This window comes from Mobula birostris, chromosome 10 (genome assembly GCF_030028105.1).
Source record: "Mobula birostris isolate sMobBir1 chromosome 10, sMobBir1.hap1, whole genome shotgun sequence".
In the NCBI taxonomy this organism is placed as follows: domain Eukaryota; kingdom Metazoa; phylum Chordata; class Chondrichthyes; order Myliobatiformes; family Myliobatidae; genus Mobula; species Mobula birostris.
This window is the reverse complement of record NC_092379.1, coordinates 32,189,299-32,202,479: the sequence shown is the minus strand read 5'-3', so window position 1 is coordinate 32,202,479 and position 13,181 is coordinate 32,189,299.

The following is a 13,181-nucleotide window of genomic DNA, read 5'->3' as shown; positions in this document are numbered from 1 at the left end:
ATTTCCCACTATAAGACGTTTCAAATGAAATGAGGAGAACCTGCTTTTCCCAGGGAGTAGTGAATCTGCTCAGGGATTCTGCCACATTCAATATATTTGAGACACAGTTAGATGGATTTTTTGCATAGAGAATTAAGGGTTATGGGGAAAAGTCAGGAAGGTGGGGTTGAGTCCACAGCCAGATCAGTCATGATCTCATTGGCAGAGCAGGCTGGACGGGTCAGATGCGGAGGAAGGTAAAAAGGGTTTTCCAAGGCCTTTGACAAGGTCCAGGAGGCTGGAATGGAAGAGATCAGGGTGAGCTAGCTAGTTGGACGCAGAGTCGTTTTGGTGGCAGGATGCAGGTTGTGGTAGTGGAGGGTTGATTTTTATATTGGTGTCCTGTGATTAGCAGTGTGCTGCAAGGATCAGTGCTGTATCCCCTTTCATTGTTGTAGATGTTATCAGCTGAGCGTGCCCAACATCTCAGAGGGCAGTGACTTGGTGTGATTCAGTGCCACAGACAGCTGTCATTGGGCATATTTAAAACTGAAGTAAGGGTGTCAAAGGTTACCGGAAGAAGGCAGGGGAATGGGGTTGAGAGGGACAATAAATCAGCCATGAACAAATGGCAAAGCCGATTTGATGGGCCAAAAGGCCTAATTCTGCTCCTAAGTCTTGTGGGATCTGAGGGGAACGTTTTTCTCTGAGGTGATGGCGGAGGCAGGAGCAGTAACAACATTTCGGAGGTATCTGGATAGGTGCCTAAATGAGCTGTGCACAGAGAGATATGGGATTAATGCAGGCAAGTGAGGTTAGTATGAGCAAGATCACTGGCATATGATGGGCCGGATGGCCTGTCTGTATCCTGTACAGCTGAACTGATGTCTCAGGTTGATGAACTTTCAACAGAGATGGGCAGTTCTGAGGGATGGAATCCTCCCATCCATCCCACAATCTCTTTGACCCCTTGGCAGGAGGTTTCGTAGCATTAGGACAAGGACTGTTGAGATGAGAAACAGTTTCTTCCCCTAGGCTGTAAGGCCACTGAATTCCCAGGCCTCGTCACATATAAAGGGCCAGTGGTGTTCTACTCTTCACTTCTTAACTGGTGTCATGAATGCTCCTTATGCTAAATGTTAATCTTCTGGAACATATTCTAGAATTAGTGAATTAAATTTGTGGTAATGTTGCTCTGTGTGTTGTCTGTGCACTGTGTTGTACATCTAGATCCGGAGATACACAAACTGGAATGATTGGTTATCTGAATTCAACGTGTATACAGTGTGTAAGAGCTCACTGGAAATACAAGTTGCTTGTGTTTCATGAAACTTGGTGTGTATGGAGGGATGTAGAGCCTCAGTACATACAGTAGGAGATCTGTAACAGAATGTGCAATATGCATTCAGTGGTCACTTTATTAAGTACACCTCGTTAATGCAAATATCTAATCAGCCAATCATGTGGCAGCAACTCAGTGTAGAAAAGCCTGCAGTCGTGGTCAAGAGGTTCAGTTGTTGTTCAGACCAAGCATCGGAATGGCGAAGAAACGTGATCTAAGTGACTTTGACTGTGGAATGATTGTTGGTGCCAGACAGGGTGGTTTGTGCATCTTGGAAGCTGCTGATCTCCTGGATTTTTAATGCACGGCAGTTTGCAGAGAATGGTGCAAAAAAACCCCATCAAATTAGTGGCAGTTCTGTGGGCAAAAACGCCTTGTTAATGAGAGAGGTGAGAGGAGAATAGCCAGACTGGTTCAAGCTGACAGGAAAGCAACTCAAGTAACCCCACGTTACAAAGGTGGTGTGCAGAAGAGCATCTCTGAACCTTGAAGAGGATGGGCTAGAGCAGCAGAAGACCGCACTAGGTTCCACTCACCACTCCTGTCCCTAATAAAGTGTGGTGTCACAGCTACAGAGAAAGTGCCCTACTGATACACAAGTAGGGTGCAAGGAGCACTACAGGGTAGATCTTGTTTAGCACGCAGTCAGAGTTTATCAGTGTATGCCCAAGGACACTGATAGTGTGTACAAGTGGAATGAAAAACTTACTTTCAGCAGCACATGGATACTCAGCATTCACAGTGCAACAATCCGGTGACAGCTGTCCTTCAGCTTGGCCTTGTGCATTCTGAAGGTTTTGTATCTTCTGCCTGATGGGGGTGGGGGGGAATGCAGAGAGAATGACCAGGGTGGGTGAGGGATTTTCATTATGTTGGCCGTTTTCCTAAGGCAGCGGGAAGTGGAATCAGTCCATGGAGAGGAGAATGGTTTCTATGAAGGACTCATGGTCATTATGGGGCTGAACAAGATAAACATGTTGTAAGTTGAAAATAAAATATCAAAAAATCAATCAAGGGTCAACTTTATTTGTCACATACATTTACATCAGAATCATGATCAGGTTTAATATCACTGGCGTGTGTCGTGAAATTGGTTGTTATGTGACAGCAGCGCATTATACAGAATAGGGGAAAAAAATCGTGCATGGCAGGAAACGTGCGTGCGTGCTGTCAGGCTCGTGTACCTCCTCCCTGATGGTAGCAGTGAAAACAAGGCATGAACCTGTGGGGGTCTTTAATGATGAATGCTGCCTTTTTCATGCATTATTCCTTGAAGAAGCCCTGGATATGGACGCTGGTGCCTGTGATGGGGCTGACTGAGTTTACAACTCTGCAGCTTATTTTGATCCTGTGCAGTAGCCCCCTCCTCCCATATCAGACAGTGATGCAACCATTTAGAATGCTCTCCATGGTACATCTGTAGAAATTTGCTCGTCTTTAATGACATACCAAATCTCTTCAAGCTCTAATGAAACATAGCTGCCCTTGCCTTCTTTGTAGCTGTGTTGATATGTTGGGTTCAGGATAGATCCTCGGAGGTATTGACACCCAGGAACTTGGAGTTGCTCACCCTTCTGATCCCTCCGTGAGGACTGGTCTGTGTTCCCTCCTCTTACCCTTTCTAAAGTCCGCAATTAGCTCTTTGGTCTCACTGACGATGAGTGCAAGATTGTTGCTGCGACGCCACTCAACTAATTGGTGTATCTCGCACCTGTACACCCTCTCATCTCCATCTGAGATTCTACCAACAGTGGCTGTATTATCAGCAAATGTATAGATGGTATTTGAACTGTGCCTGGCCACACAGTCGTGGGTATAGAGAGAGTAGAGCAGTGGACTAAGTGCACAGCCCTGAGGTGCACCAGTGTTGATCGTTAGCGAGGAGGAGATGTTATCACCAATCTGCACAGACTGTGATCTTCCGGTTAGGAAGCTGGGGATCAAGATGGAGAGGGAGTTCAAAGGCCCAGGTTGTTGGGCTTTTTGATCAGACTGTAGAAATAATTGTGTTAAACACTGAACTGTAGTCAATAAACAGCATCTTGACATAGATACTTGTATTGTCCAGGTGATCCAAGGCTGTGTGAACAGCCAATGAGATCACATCCGCCATAGACCTATTGTGGTGATAGGCAAATGGCAGTGGGTCCAGGTCCTTGCTGATGCAGGAGTTGATTCTAGCCATAACCAACCTCTCAAAGCACTTCATCACCATAGATGTGAGTGCTACTGGACAATAGTTGTTGAGGCAGCTCATCCTGCTCTTTGTGGGCCCTGGTATAATCTTCTGGTGCAAGTGGGAATGCCCAACTGCAGCAGTGAGGGATTGAAAATGCCATTTGGTTGGCACAGGTTTTCTGAGCCTTACCAGGTACTCCAACAGAGCCTGTCACCTAGCAAGGGTTCACCCTCTTAAAAGACTGACAGATTGAAAGCTTGAAAGCCTGAGACAGGGTGCTGCAGGGATCCTGAGAGCTGCAGTTTCATTCTCCCTTTCAAAGCAAGCATAAAAGGCATTGAGCCCGTCTGAGAGTGAAGCATCACTGCCATTCATGACGTTCGGTTTTGCTTTGTAGGAAGTAATGGATTGCAAACCCTGCCAGGGTTGGTGTGCATCCAGTTCCATCTCCACCCTCCTTTGGCTTGTACCTTTGCTTTTGAGGTAGACTTCCGTAAGTGGAACCTGGTTTTCTTGTACAGATCTGGGGTTGCCTAACATGAATGCCACAGATCTGACCCCCGGCAGACTCCGAACCTCCTGGTTCATCCGTGGCTTTTGATTTGGGTATGTACGGTATGTTCTCGTAGGCACACACACGGTTTGATGGAGTTAGTGACAGCTGTGACGTATCTGTATTAGGAATTTGCTGTGGTGCATTGGCACGATGGACAACAAATTAAATGAAGTACACTGGGTTAATGGCAGGCTTGTGGAGGAGAAGAGAGATTTTGGGGTTCAGGTCCATAGACGTCAAGGGGCTCCATGTTCTTTGTTCCACTTACGCAATATAAATTATATAAAGAGAATGTCAGAAGTACAGATATGGAATAAATACCAGCGTGTATTTACAATGTAAACAGCTTTATAAAAAGTGGTTTAAAGTCTTCACAGTGCAGTGGGTGGGGTGTGGGGAGGCCAACTAGAATGGTGGATGGCATTAACTGACTGGGGGAAGCAACTTTGAAGATGGTGTGAAAGTTTTCCTTTTCTAGCCATATAGCTTTAAATAAAACACCCTGAAACTGTCCCATCTGCCTCCCTGAGGGTAGCAACAGCATGAGTCTGATAGAGAACCTATCCTTTTCATTACTCCATCACAAATACGTCTCACTTAGATAGAGTAAATCTATCTACACTGCCAAATCAAACACTACAAAGGTGTTAAATACACAGTGAATCTCCCTCAACACTGCCCCATCACACACTCCCAGGAGAGGGACAGTATGGGTTAGGTACAGAGTGAAAATCCCTCTACACTGCCCCATCACACACTCCCAGGGCAGACAGAATGGGTTAGATACAGAGTGAAAATCCCTCTACACTGTCCCATCACACACTCCCAGGAGAGGGACAGTATGGGTTAGGTACAGAGTGAAGCTCCCTCTACACTGTCCCATCACACACTCCCAGGAGAGGGACAGAATGGGTTAGGTACAGAGTGAAAATCCCTCTACACTGCCCCATCACACACTCCCAGGGCAGACAGAATGGGTTAGATACAGAGTGAAACTCCTCTACACTGTCCCATCACACATACCCAGGGCAGGGACAGTATGGGTTAGATACACAGTGAAGGTCCCTCTGCACACTCCTAATTCAGGATTCAAGATTGCTTAATGTTATTTCCAGTACGCACATGTAAAGAAGAACTTCAGCACGAGGAAATCTGCAGATGCTGGAAATTCAAGCAACACACACAAAATGCTGGTGGAACGCAGCAGGCCAGGCAGCATCAATAGGAAGAAGTACAGTCGACGTTTCAGGCCGAGACCCTTCGTCAGGACTAACTTAGTAGTTTTTACACTAGATCGAATGCAGCAGAAAAAAAAACACAGAAAACTGCAGGTATATAATTGTAGCTCGGTTATTCCACCCTTATAAGTTACTAATGGGTGGACTAGGCCTAATTTTTCCCCCTTCAGGGCTTTATTCCAAAATGTATGTTTGAAGATGAATTATGCTTCAGTCAGTCTTGCCTATTCTATGCACACTACCCAAGCGAGGTTGAGTGTCTGAATTAAAGCAGCTGTCTGCCCCTAAACACTGGAGAGCCTTAGTAATTGGTCTCTGTCAGACCTCTCCACAAGCATAACAACTTGAGGAGACGCAGCCTTCCCTCCTCACCTACGGGCCCCTCACAGTCATGTGACATTCTGCACTCTTCAACAATGGCCCTTTGTCATGCTGAAGAGTCCTTGGAAAACACGGGCCACTTCCCACATCTCTGTGCCAGCATTCCGAGAAGGCAGAGCTCTGCCAAGAAGGGTTTTAGAAAAATTGGATTAGTGTCATGACTGGAAATTATAACAGGGCAGCATAGAGGGAGCTTCACTCTGTATCTAACCCATTCTGTCCCTGTCCTGGGAGTGTGTGATGGGACAGTGGAGAGGGAGCTTCACTCTGTATCTAACCCATACTGTCCCTGCCCTGGGAGTGTGTGATGGGGCAGTGTAAAGTGAGCCTTACTCTGTATCTAACCCATTCTGTCCCTGCCCTGGGAGTGTGTGAAGGGACAGTGTAGACGGAGCTTCACTCCGTATCTAACCCATTCTGTCCCTGCCCTGGGAGTGTGTGAAGGGACAGTGTAGACGGAGCTTCACTCCGTATCTAACCCATTCTGTCCCTGCCCTGGGAGTGTGTGAAGGGACAGTGGAGAGGGAGCTTCACTCTGTATCTAACCCATTCTGTCTGCCCTGGGAGTGTGTGAAGGGACAGTGTAGAGGGAGCTTCACTCTGTATCTAACCCATTCTGTCCCTGCCCTGGGAGTGTGTGATGGGGCAGCATAGAGTGAGCCTTACTCTGTATCTAACCCGTGCTGTCCCTGCCCTGGGAGTGTGTGATGGGACAGTGTAGAGTGAGCTTCACTGTGTATCTAACCCATTCTGTCCCTGCCCTGGGAGTGTGTGAGGGGACAGTGGAGAGGGAGCTTCACTCTGTATCTAACCCGTGCTGTCCCTGCCCTGGGAGTGTGTGATGGGACAGTGGAGAGGGAGCTGCACTCTGTATCTAACCCATTCTGTCCCTGCCCTGGGAGTGTGTGATGGGACAGTGGAGAGGGAGTTTCACTCTGTATCTAACCCGTGCTGTCCCTGCCCTGGGAGTGTGTGATGGGACAGTGTAGAGGGAGCCTTACTCTGTATCTAACCCATTCTGTCCCTGCCCTGGGAGTGTGTGAAGGGACAGTGTAGAGTGAGCTTCACTCTGTATCTAACCCATTCTGTCCCTGCCCTGGGAGTGTGTGAAGGAACAGTGTAGAGGGAGCTTCACTCTGTATCTAACCCATTCTGTTCCTGCCCTGGGAGTGTGTGATGGGACAGTGTAGAGGGAGCTTCACTCTGTATCTAACCCATTCTGTCCCTGCCCTGGGAGTGTGTGAAGGGACAGTGTAGAGGGAGCTTCACTCTGTATCTAACCCATTCTGTCCCTGCCCTGGGAGTGTGTGATGAGACAGTGTAGAGGGAGCTTCACTGTGTATCTAATCCATGCTGTATTTGCCCTGGGAGTGTGTGATGGGACAGTGTAGAGGGAGCTTCACTCTGTATCTAACCCGTGCTGTCCCTGTCCTGGGAGTGTGTGATGGGGCAGTGGAGAAGGAGATTCACTCTGTATCTAACCCGTGCTGTCCCTGTCCTGGGAGTGTGAGTGATGGGACAGTGGAGAGGGAGCTTCACTCTGTATCTAACCCATGCTGTCCCTGTCCTGGGAGCGTGAGTGATGGGACAGTGGAGAGGGAGCTTCACTCTGTATCTAACCCGTGCTGTCCCTGTCCTGGGAGTGTGAGTGATGGGACAGTGGAGAGGGAGCTTCACTCTGTATCTAACCCGTGCTGTCCCTGTCCTGGGAGTGTGAGTGATGGGACAGTGGAGAGGGAGCTTCACTCTGTATCTAACCCGTGCTGTCCCTGTCCTGGGAGTGTGAGTGATGGGACAGTGGAGAGGGAGCTTCACTGTATCTAACCCATGCTGTCCCTGTCCTGGGAGTGTGAGTGATGGGACAGTGGAGAGGGTGCTTTATTTTGTATCTTGCCCATTGGTTGGTGATCACCTTTTGAGGAGGGTGATATAGCCTTGTCTGTAACCTCTGCTGGGAATCGATAACTCAGGCTGAGTGGACTTCCATACAGCCTGGGAGTCCTCAGCAATGGGGATTATTCTCAGTATGATTAATATCTGATAGTTTTGTGTAACCAAAATGTGTACTTGCATTGTTTTTGAGTATATTAGTTGAAAAAATATTGCCAGTGGGAGGATGGTTCTGACAGAAAAATTACTGCTGATGTTAATCTGACTTTCAAGAGACACAGAAAATGCTCAGGAGGTCAGGCAGCATCTGTGGTGAGAGAAGGAGTTTACATTTCTGATTGATCTTCCATGAGAACCAATGTCATGATTGTCAATTTTAAAAAACTCAGCAAATTGGATATTGGGGGTGGGACTGACTGGAAATGGATATGTTGGCTATCCAATCATAAGGGTATGAGGACTCAATTGGAGGCAGGTCATCTGATGTGTCCTTCAGGAACAGGCCTGAGCTATTTAGAAGAATGAATGGGGATCTCATTGACCCCTACTGAATATTGAAAGCAAATGATAAGAACAAGAGATTCTGCAGATGCTGGAAATCCAGAGCAACACCCACAATGTATTGAGAGGAACTCAGCAGGGCATTCAGGAAATGAATCAGAAGTCAACGTTTCGAGCCAAGACCTTTCATCAGGACTAGAAAGGAAGGGGAAAGATGCCAGAATAAGAAGGTGGTGAAAGGAGAGAACTCGCTAAAAGGTGATGAGTTGGTTGGCGGAGGGGGAATGAAGTAAGAAGCTGGGAGGTGATAATTTGGAAAAGCCAAAGGGCTGGAGAAGAAGGCAACCATTTTAATTCCTCCATTCCGGTTCCAACATTTCGGTCTATGGCCTCCTCTTCTGCCACGATGAGGTCACTCTCAGATTCGAAGAGCAACACCTCGTATTCCATCTAGGTAACCTCCAATCTGATGACATGAACATAGATTTCTCCTTCCCATAATTTCTCACTCCTCCCCTTTCCCCATCTCTGGGGAGTAGAAGAGGCTTCTTATCTCTCCCTCACTTACCTATCACCTCCCCTGGTGCCCCCCTCCTTCCCTTTCTCCCATGGTCTGCTGTCCATCCCTTTGCCTTTTCCAATGATCATCCCCTACACTTAGCTTCTTACTTCAACCCCCTTGCCTGGTCTCACCTATCGCCTGCCAGCTTGTGCCCCTTTCCCTCCCACCACTTTCTTATTCCGGCTTCTTTCCCCTTCCTTCCCAGTGCTGACGAAGGGTCTTGGCTTGTCCCGGCAAATGTTTATTCACTTCCATTGACACTCCCTGACCTTCCGAGTTCCTGAAGCAATTTGTGTGTGTTACTCAAGCTTTCTAACATCTACAGAATCTCTTGTGTTTATAATATTCTCTGTACCGTCTCCAATATATAAGCATTGTGCAATTCTATTCCTCCAGTTCTGGTAGTTTTACAATGTCCGATTGGAATGATGTTCCTTCGAATAGCAAAGCTTTCCCTCAGTCCTGTGAGCCAAAATTAGGTTCTGTACTCATTAGGTGATATGTGAAATTTCAGACGAGAGTCAGAATGGAGAGGATACAGCACAGGCTAGCCCACCCTTGTTGCATTTTTAAGTGAAGCTTCAGTAGCCCTCTATACCCTCCCCATCCATGTACTTGTATGAACTTCTCCAAAAATGTTGCAGTCAGACCCATATCCACCACTTCCACTAGTAACTTGTTCCACGTCTGTACGATCCTCTGACTGAAGAATTTCCTCCTCAGGTTCTCCTTGAATATTTCCCCTCTCACCTTTACCCTGTGACCTTTAGTTCTAATCTCATCCAACCTCAGTGGAAAAAGCCTGCTTGCATTTACCCTAACTATACTCTTCATAATTTTGTCTACCTCTATCAAATCTCCCCTCATTCTCCAGGGACAGTTGTGGAAGCCAAGTCATTAGAATGGTTTAAAATGGAGGTTGATAGGTTCTTGATTAGTCAGGGCGTCAAAGGTTACAGGGAGAAGGTAGGACAATGGAGTTGAGAGGGATAATAAATCAGCCATGATAGAATGGTGGAGCTGTCTCAATAGGCCAAATGGCCTAATTCTGCTCCTATATCAGATGGTGTTAATGTCAGAAAGCAGATAAATAGGATGCTGGAAGTAGCAGATGGCAAGCTTGCTTTGAAAGGTTTGGCAATCACCTCACCTGCACCTCTGGCACCTTGAGGGCTGCGTGTGGGACTGGGACTGGGACTTGGACTCTGGATGTGGAGGAAGTATCCCATGGGGAGGGTCCCTCTGGCCAGCCAGGCCTGGACGCTCGTCTCACAAAGCTGGCGATCAGGCGCTCTGTTTGGGGATTCACCTCACGGAGAGCTGGAAGTATAGCAGGTCATGGGGCAGGCAAACAAAAAAGAAGGAATGTTGGTCTTTAAATACGACTCATTGAGCCCACTCACTCACGCCGCAGTATGTTTCAGGGTCTGTGAAGCAGCAAGATGTTTATAAATAGAATAAAGCAATAAAAAGAAGCTTTTTTTTTCCCTTTGAGCGTGACTCATAGAGCAAATGAGACACGATTTTTCCCTAACTTGCCTTGGAAGTACATAGAAACATAAATGCCAAAAAAATGGCGGAGCCAGAATGATATGCTGATGGGTTAAAGCAAAACAAAATGCCCCAAAATTCAAAATGGGACAGATGCAATTCCAAAAATAGACGGAGAGCAAAATTGCCTTAAATCTTTTTAATCCCTCCCAAACCTTTTGTGCTATGCCCTGCTGTGCCCTCCCGTGCCCTCCTTGACAAATGAATGCAGAGTAAGTGTAAAATATTTGTTAAATGATGAGGGATTGAGTCGTACAGAAGTTCAATGAGACAGGTTGCTCTTGTGTAAAAGTTACTGAGAAACATCGTGCCGAGCATCAGGTAATGAGGAAGGCAAGTGGTGTAGCTTCTTTTTCTATTCCCCATTCTGACTCCCATCTTACCTCTTCTCTTCTTTTCACCTGCCTATCATGTCCCCCGGTGCCAATTCCTGCCCTTTCTCCCAAGATCCATGCTCCTCTCCTATCAGATTCCTCCTTCTCCAGCCCTTTACTTTTTCCACTCATCTTCCACCTCCCAGCTTCTCACTTCATCCTCCCTTCCGATCCAGATGGCTTTACTTATTGTTGTCTTCTAACTTGTGCTCCTTCCCCTCCCCCGCCATTATTCTGGCTTCTTCCCCCTTCCTCTCCAGCCCTGAAGAAGGATCTCAGCCTGAAACTCCTTTTTTTTTAAAGAAAGGGGCTTCCCTTCCTCCACTATCGACTCTGCTCTCAAACGCATCTCCTCCATTTCACGCACATCTGCTCTCACTCCATCCTCCCGCCACCCCACTAGGGATAAGGTTCCCCTGGTCCTCACCTACCACCCCACCAGCCTTCAGGTCCAACATATTATTCTCCGTAACTTCCGCCACCTCCAATGGGATCCCACCACTAAGCACATCTTTCCCTCCACCCCTCTCTCTGCTTTCCGCAGGGATCGCTCCCTATGCGACTCCCTTGTCCATTCGTCCCCCCCCATCCCTCCCCACTGATCTCCCTCCTGACACTTATCCTTGTAAGCGGAACAAGTGCTACACATGCCCTTACACTTCCTCCCTTACCACCATTCAGGGCCCCAAACAGTCCTTCCAGGTGAGGCGACACTTCACCTGTGAGTCGGCTGGGGTGATATACTGCGTCTGGTGCTCCCGATGTGGCCTTCTATATATTGGCGAGACCCGACGCAGACTGGGAGACCGCTTTGCTGAACACCTACGCTTTGTCTGCCAGAGAAAGCAGGATCTCCCAGTTGCCACACATTTTAATTCCACATCCCATTCCCATTCTGACCTGTCTATCCACGGCTTCCTCTACTGTAAAGGTGAAGCCACACTCAGGTTGGAGGAACAACACCTTATATTCCGTCTGGGTAGCCTCCAACCTGATGGCATGAACATTGACTTCTCTAAGTTCCGCTAATGCCCCACCTCCCCCTCGTACCTCATCTGTTATTTATTTTTATACACACATTCTTTCTCTCACTCTCCTTTTTCTCCCTCTGTCCCTCTGACTATACCCCTTGCCCATCCTCTGGGTTTCCCCCCCCTTGTCTTTCTTCCCGGACCTCCTGTCCCATGATCCTCTCGTATCCCTTTTGCCAATCACCTGTCCAGCTCTTGGCTCCATCCTTCCCCCTCCTGTCTTCTCCTATCATTTTGGATCTCCCCCTCCAACTTTCAAATCCCTTACTCACTCTTCCTTCAGTTAGTCCTGACGAAGGGTCTCGGCCTGAAACGTCGACTGCACCTCTTCCTAGAGATGCTGCCTGGCCTGCTGCATTCACCAGCAATTTTGAAGTGTGTCACCTGAAACATCAGCTGTTTATTCCCCTCCATAGATGCTGCCTGGCCTGCTGAGCATTTTTTTTGCATTACTCTGGATTTTCAGCATCTGCAGAATATCTTGTTTTTATAAGTGATATGTTATCCAATATTATGAGACAGTTTGGATCGAAGAGTTAGAAGTCTTGCTGCAATTGTACCTGATGCTGGCGAGAGCAGTGACCTCCAGGTTGGAGTATTGTCCAGGCAGAAGCCATGAGGGCTGAAGAGCTCCCGTGTCACTGGGGTTGGAAGTCCATGCAGGCCCAGAAGTTGGGGTTCAAAGGCCTCAGGTCAGCAAGTCCAGAAGGAGAAGCCTGAAGGTTGAAGACTAAAGTTTGGAAGTCCAGTCGTAGGGCAATGTTATTGAAGTCAGAGGCTTGAATCTGGGCTCGTGAATGGAGCTCGGAGACCCAATGACTGACAGCCTGAGGCCAAGGACTGGAGGCTTGGGGGCAGCCTGCCCTGGGGTTACAGATCTGTCTGTGTGCTAGAAGGGCAGGGTAGGAATTTGTTTTGCTGCTGAACACTGTGAGTATGTTATATTGGTGCCAGGATGTGTGGTGACACTTGTGAGCTGTCCCCAGCCCCTCCTTAGGTGTGTTGGTTGTTAATAAAAACAATGTATTTCACTTTGATGTACATGTGATAAACTTGAATCTGAGACTGCACGTGGAGTATTTGTTTGTAATTTTTGATCTTCCGGCCCAGCGAGCCCATGCAGCTCAAAGACACCCATGTGACCAATGAACCCGTTTGTCTTTGGAATGTGGGAGGAAACTGGAGCACCCGGAGGAAACCCACGTGGTTTTACAAAGGAGGAGTGGAGTGAAGTTTAACTGGACCAGTCCTAAGGGTGATGACCGGGTCTGTTACATGAGGGAGATCCCAGTTCCGCAGAGTTTACAGGTTTGCCATGTGACAAGAGATTGAGTGTGCAAGGGTAGGCATTTTCTGCAGACACAAGAGACCACAGATGCTGGAAACTAGAGCAACATCCAATCTGCAGGAGGAACTTAGCGGGTTGAGCAGCATTTGAGTGGGAGGAACCATTGCCATTTTAGGTCCTGATGTGAGTTTTGTTCCAATACGTTGACAACTCCTCCTTCTCAACCTGCCCCCCCCCCCCCCACAGATCTGGGTTAGTTTGGGCACTGAGGTAAAAGATGATGATGATAAATGGCAGAGCAGGTTCAAA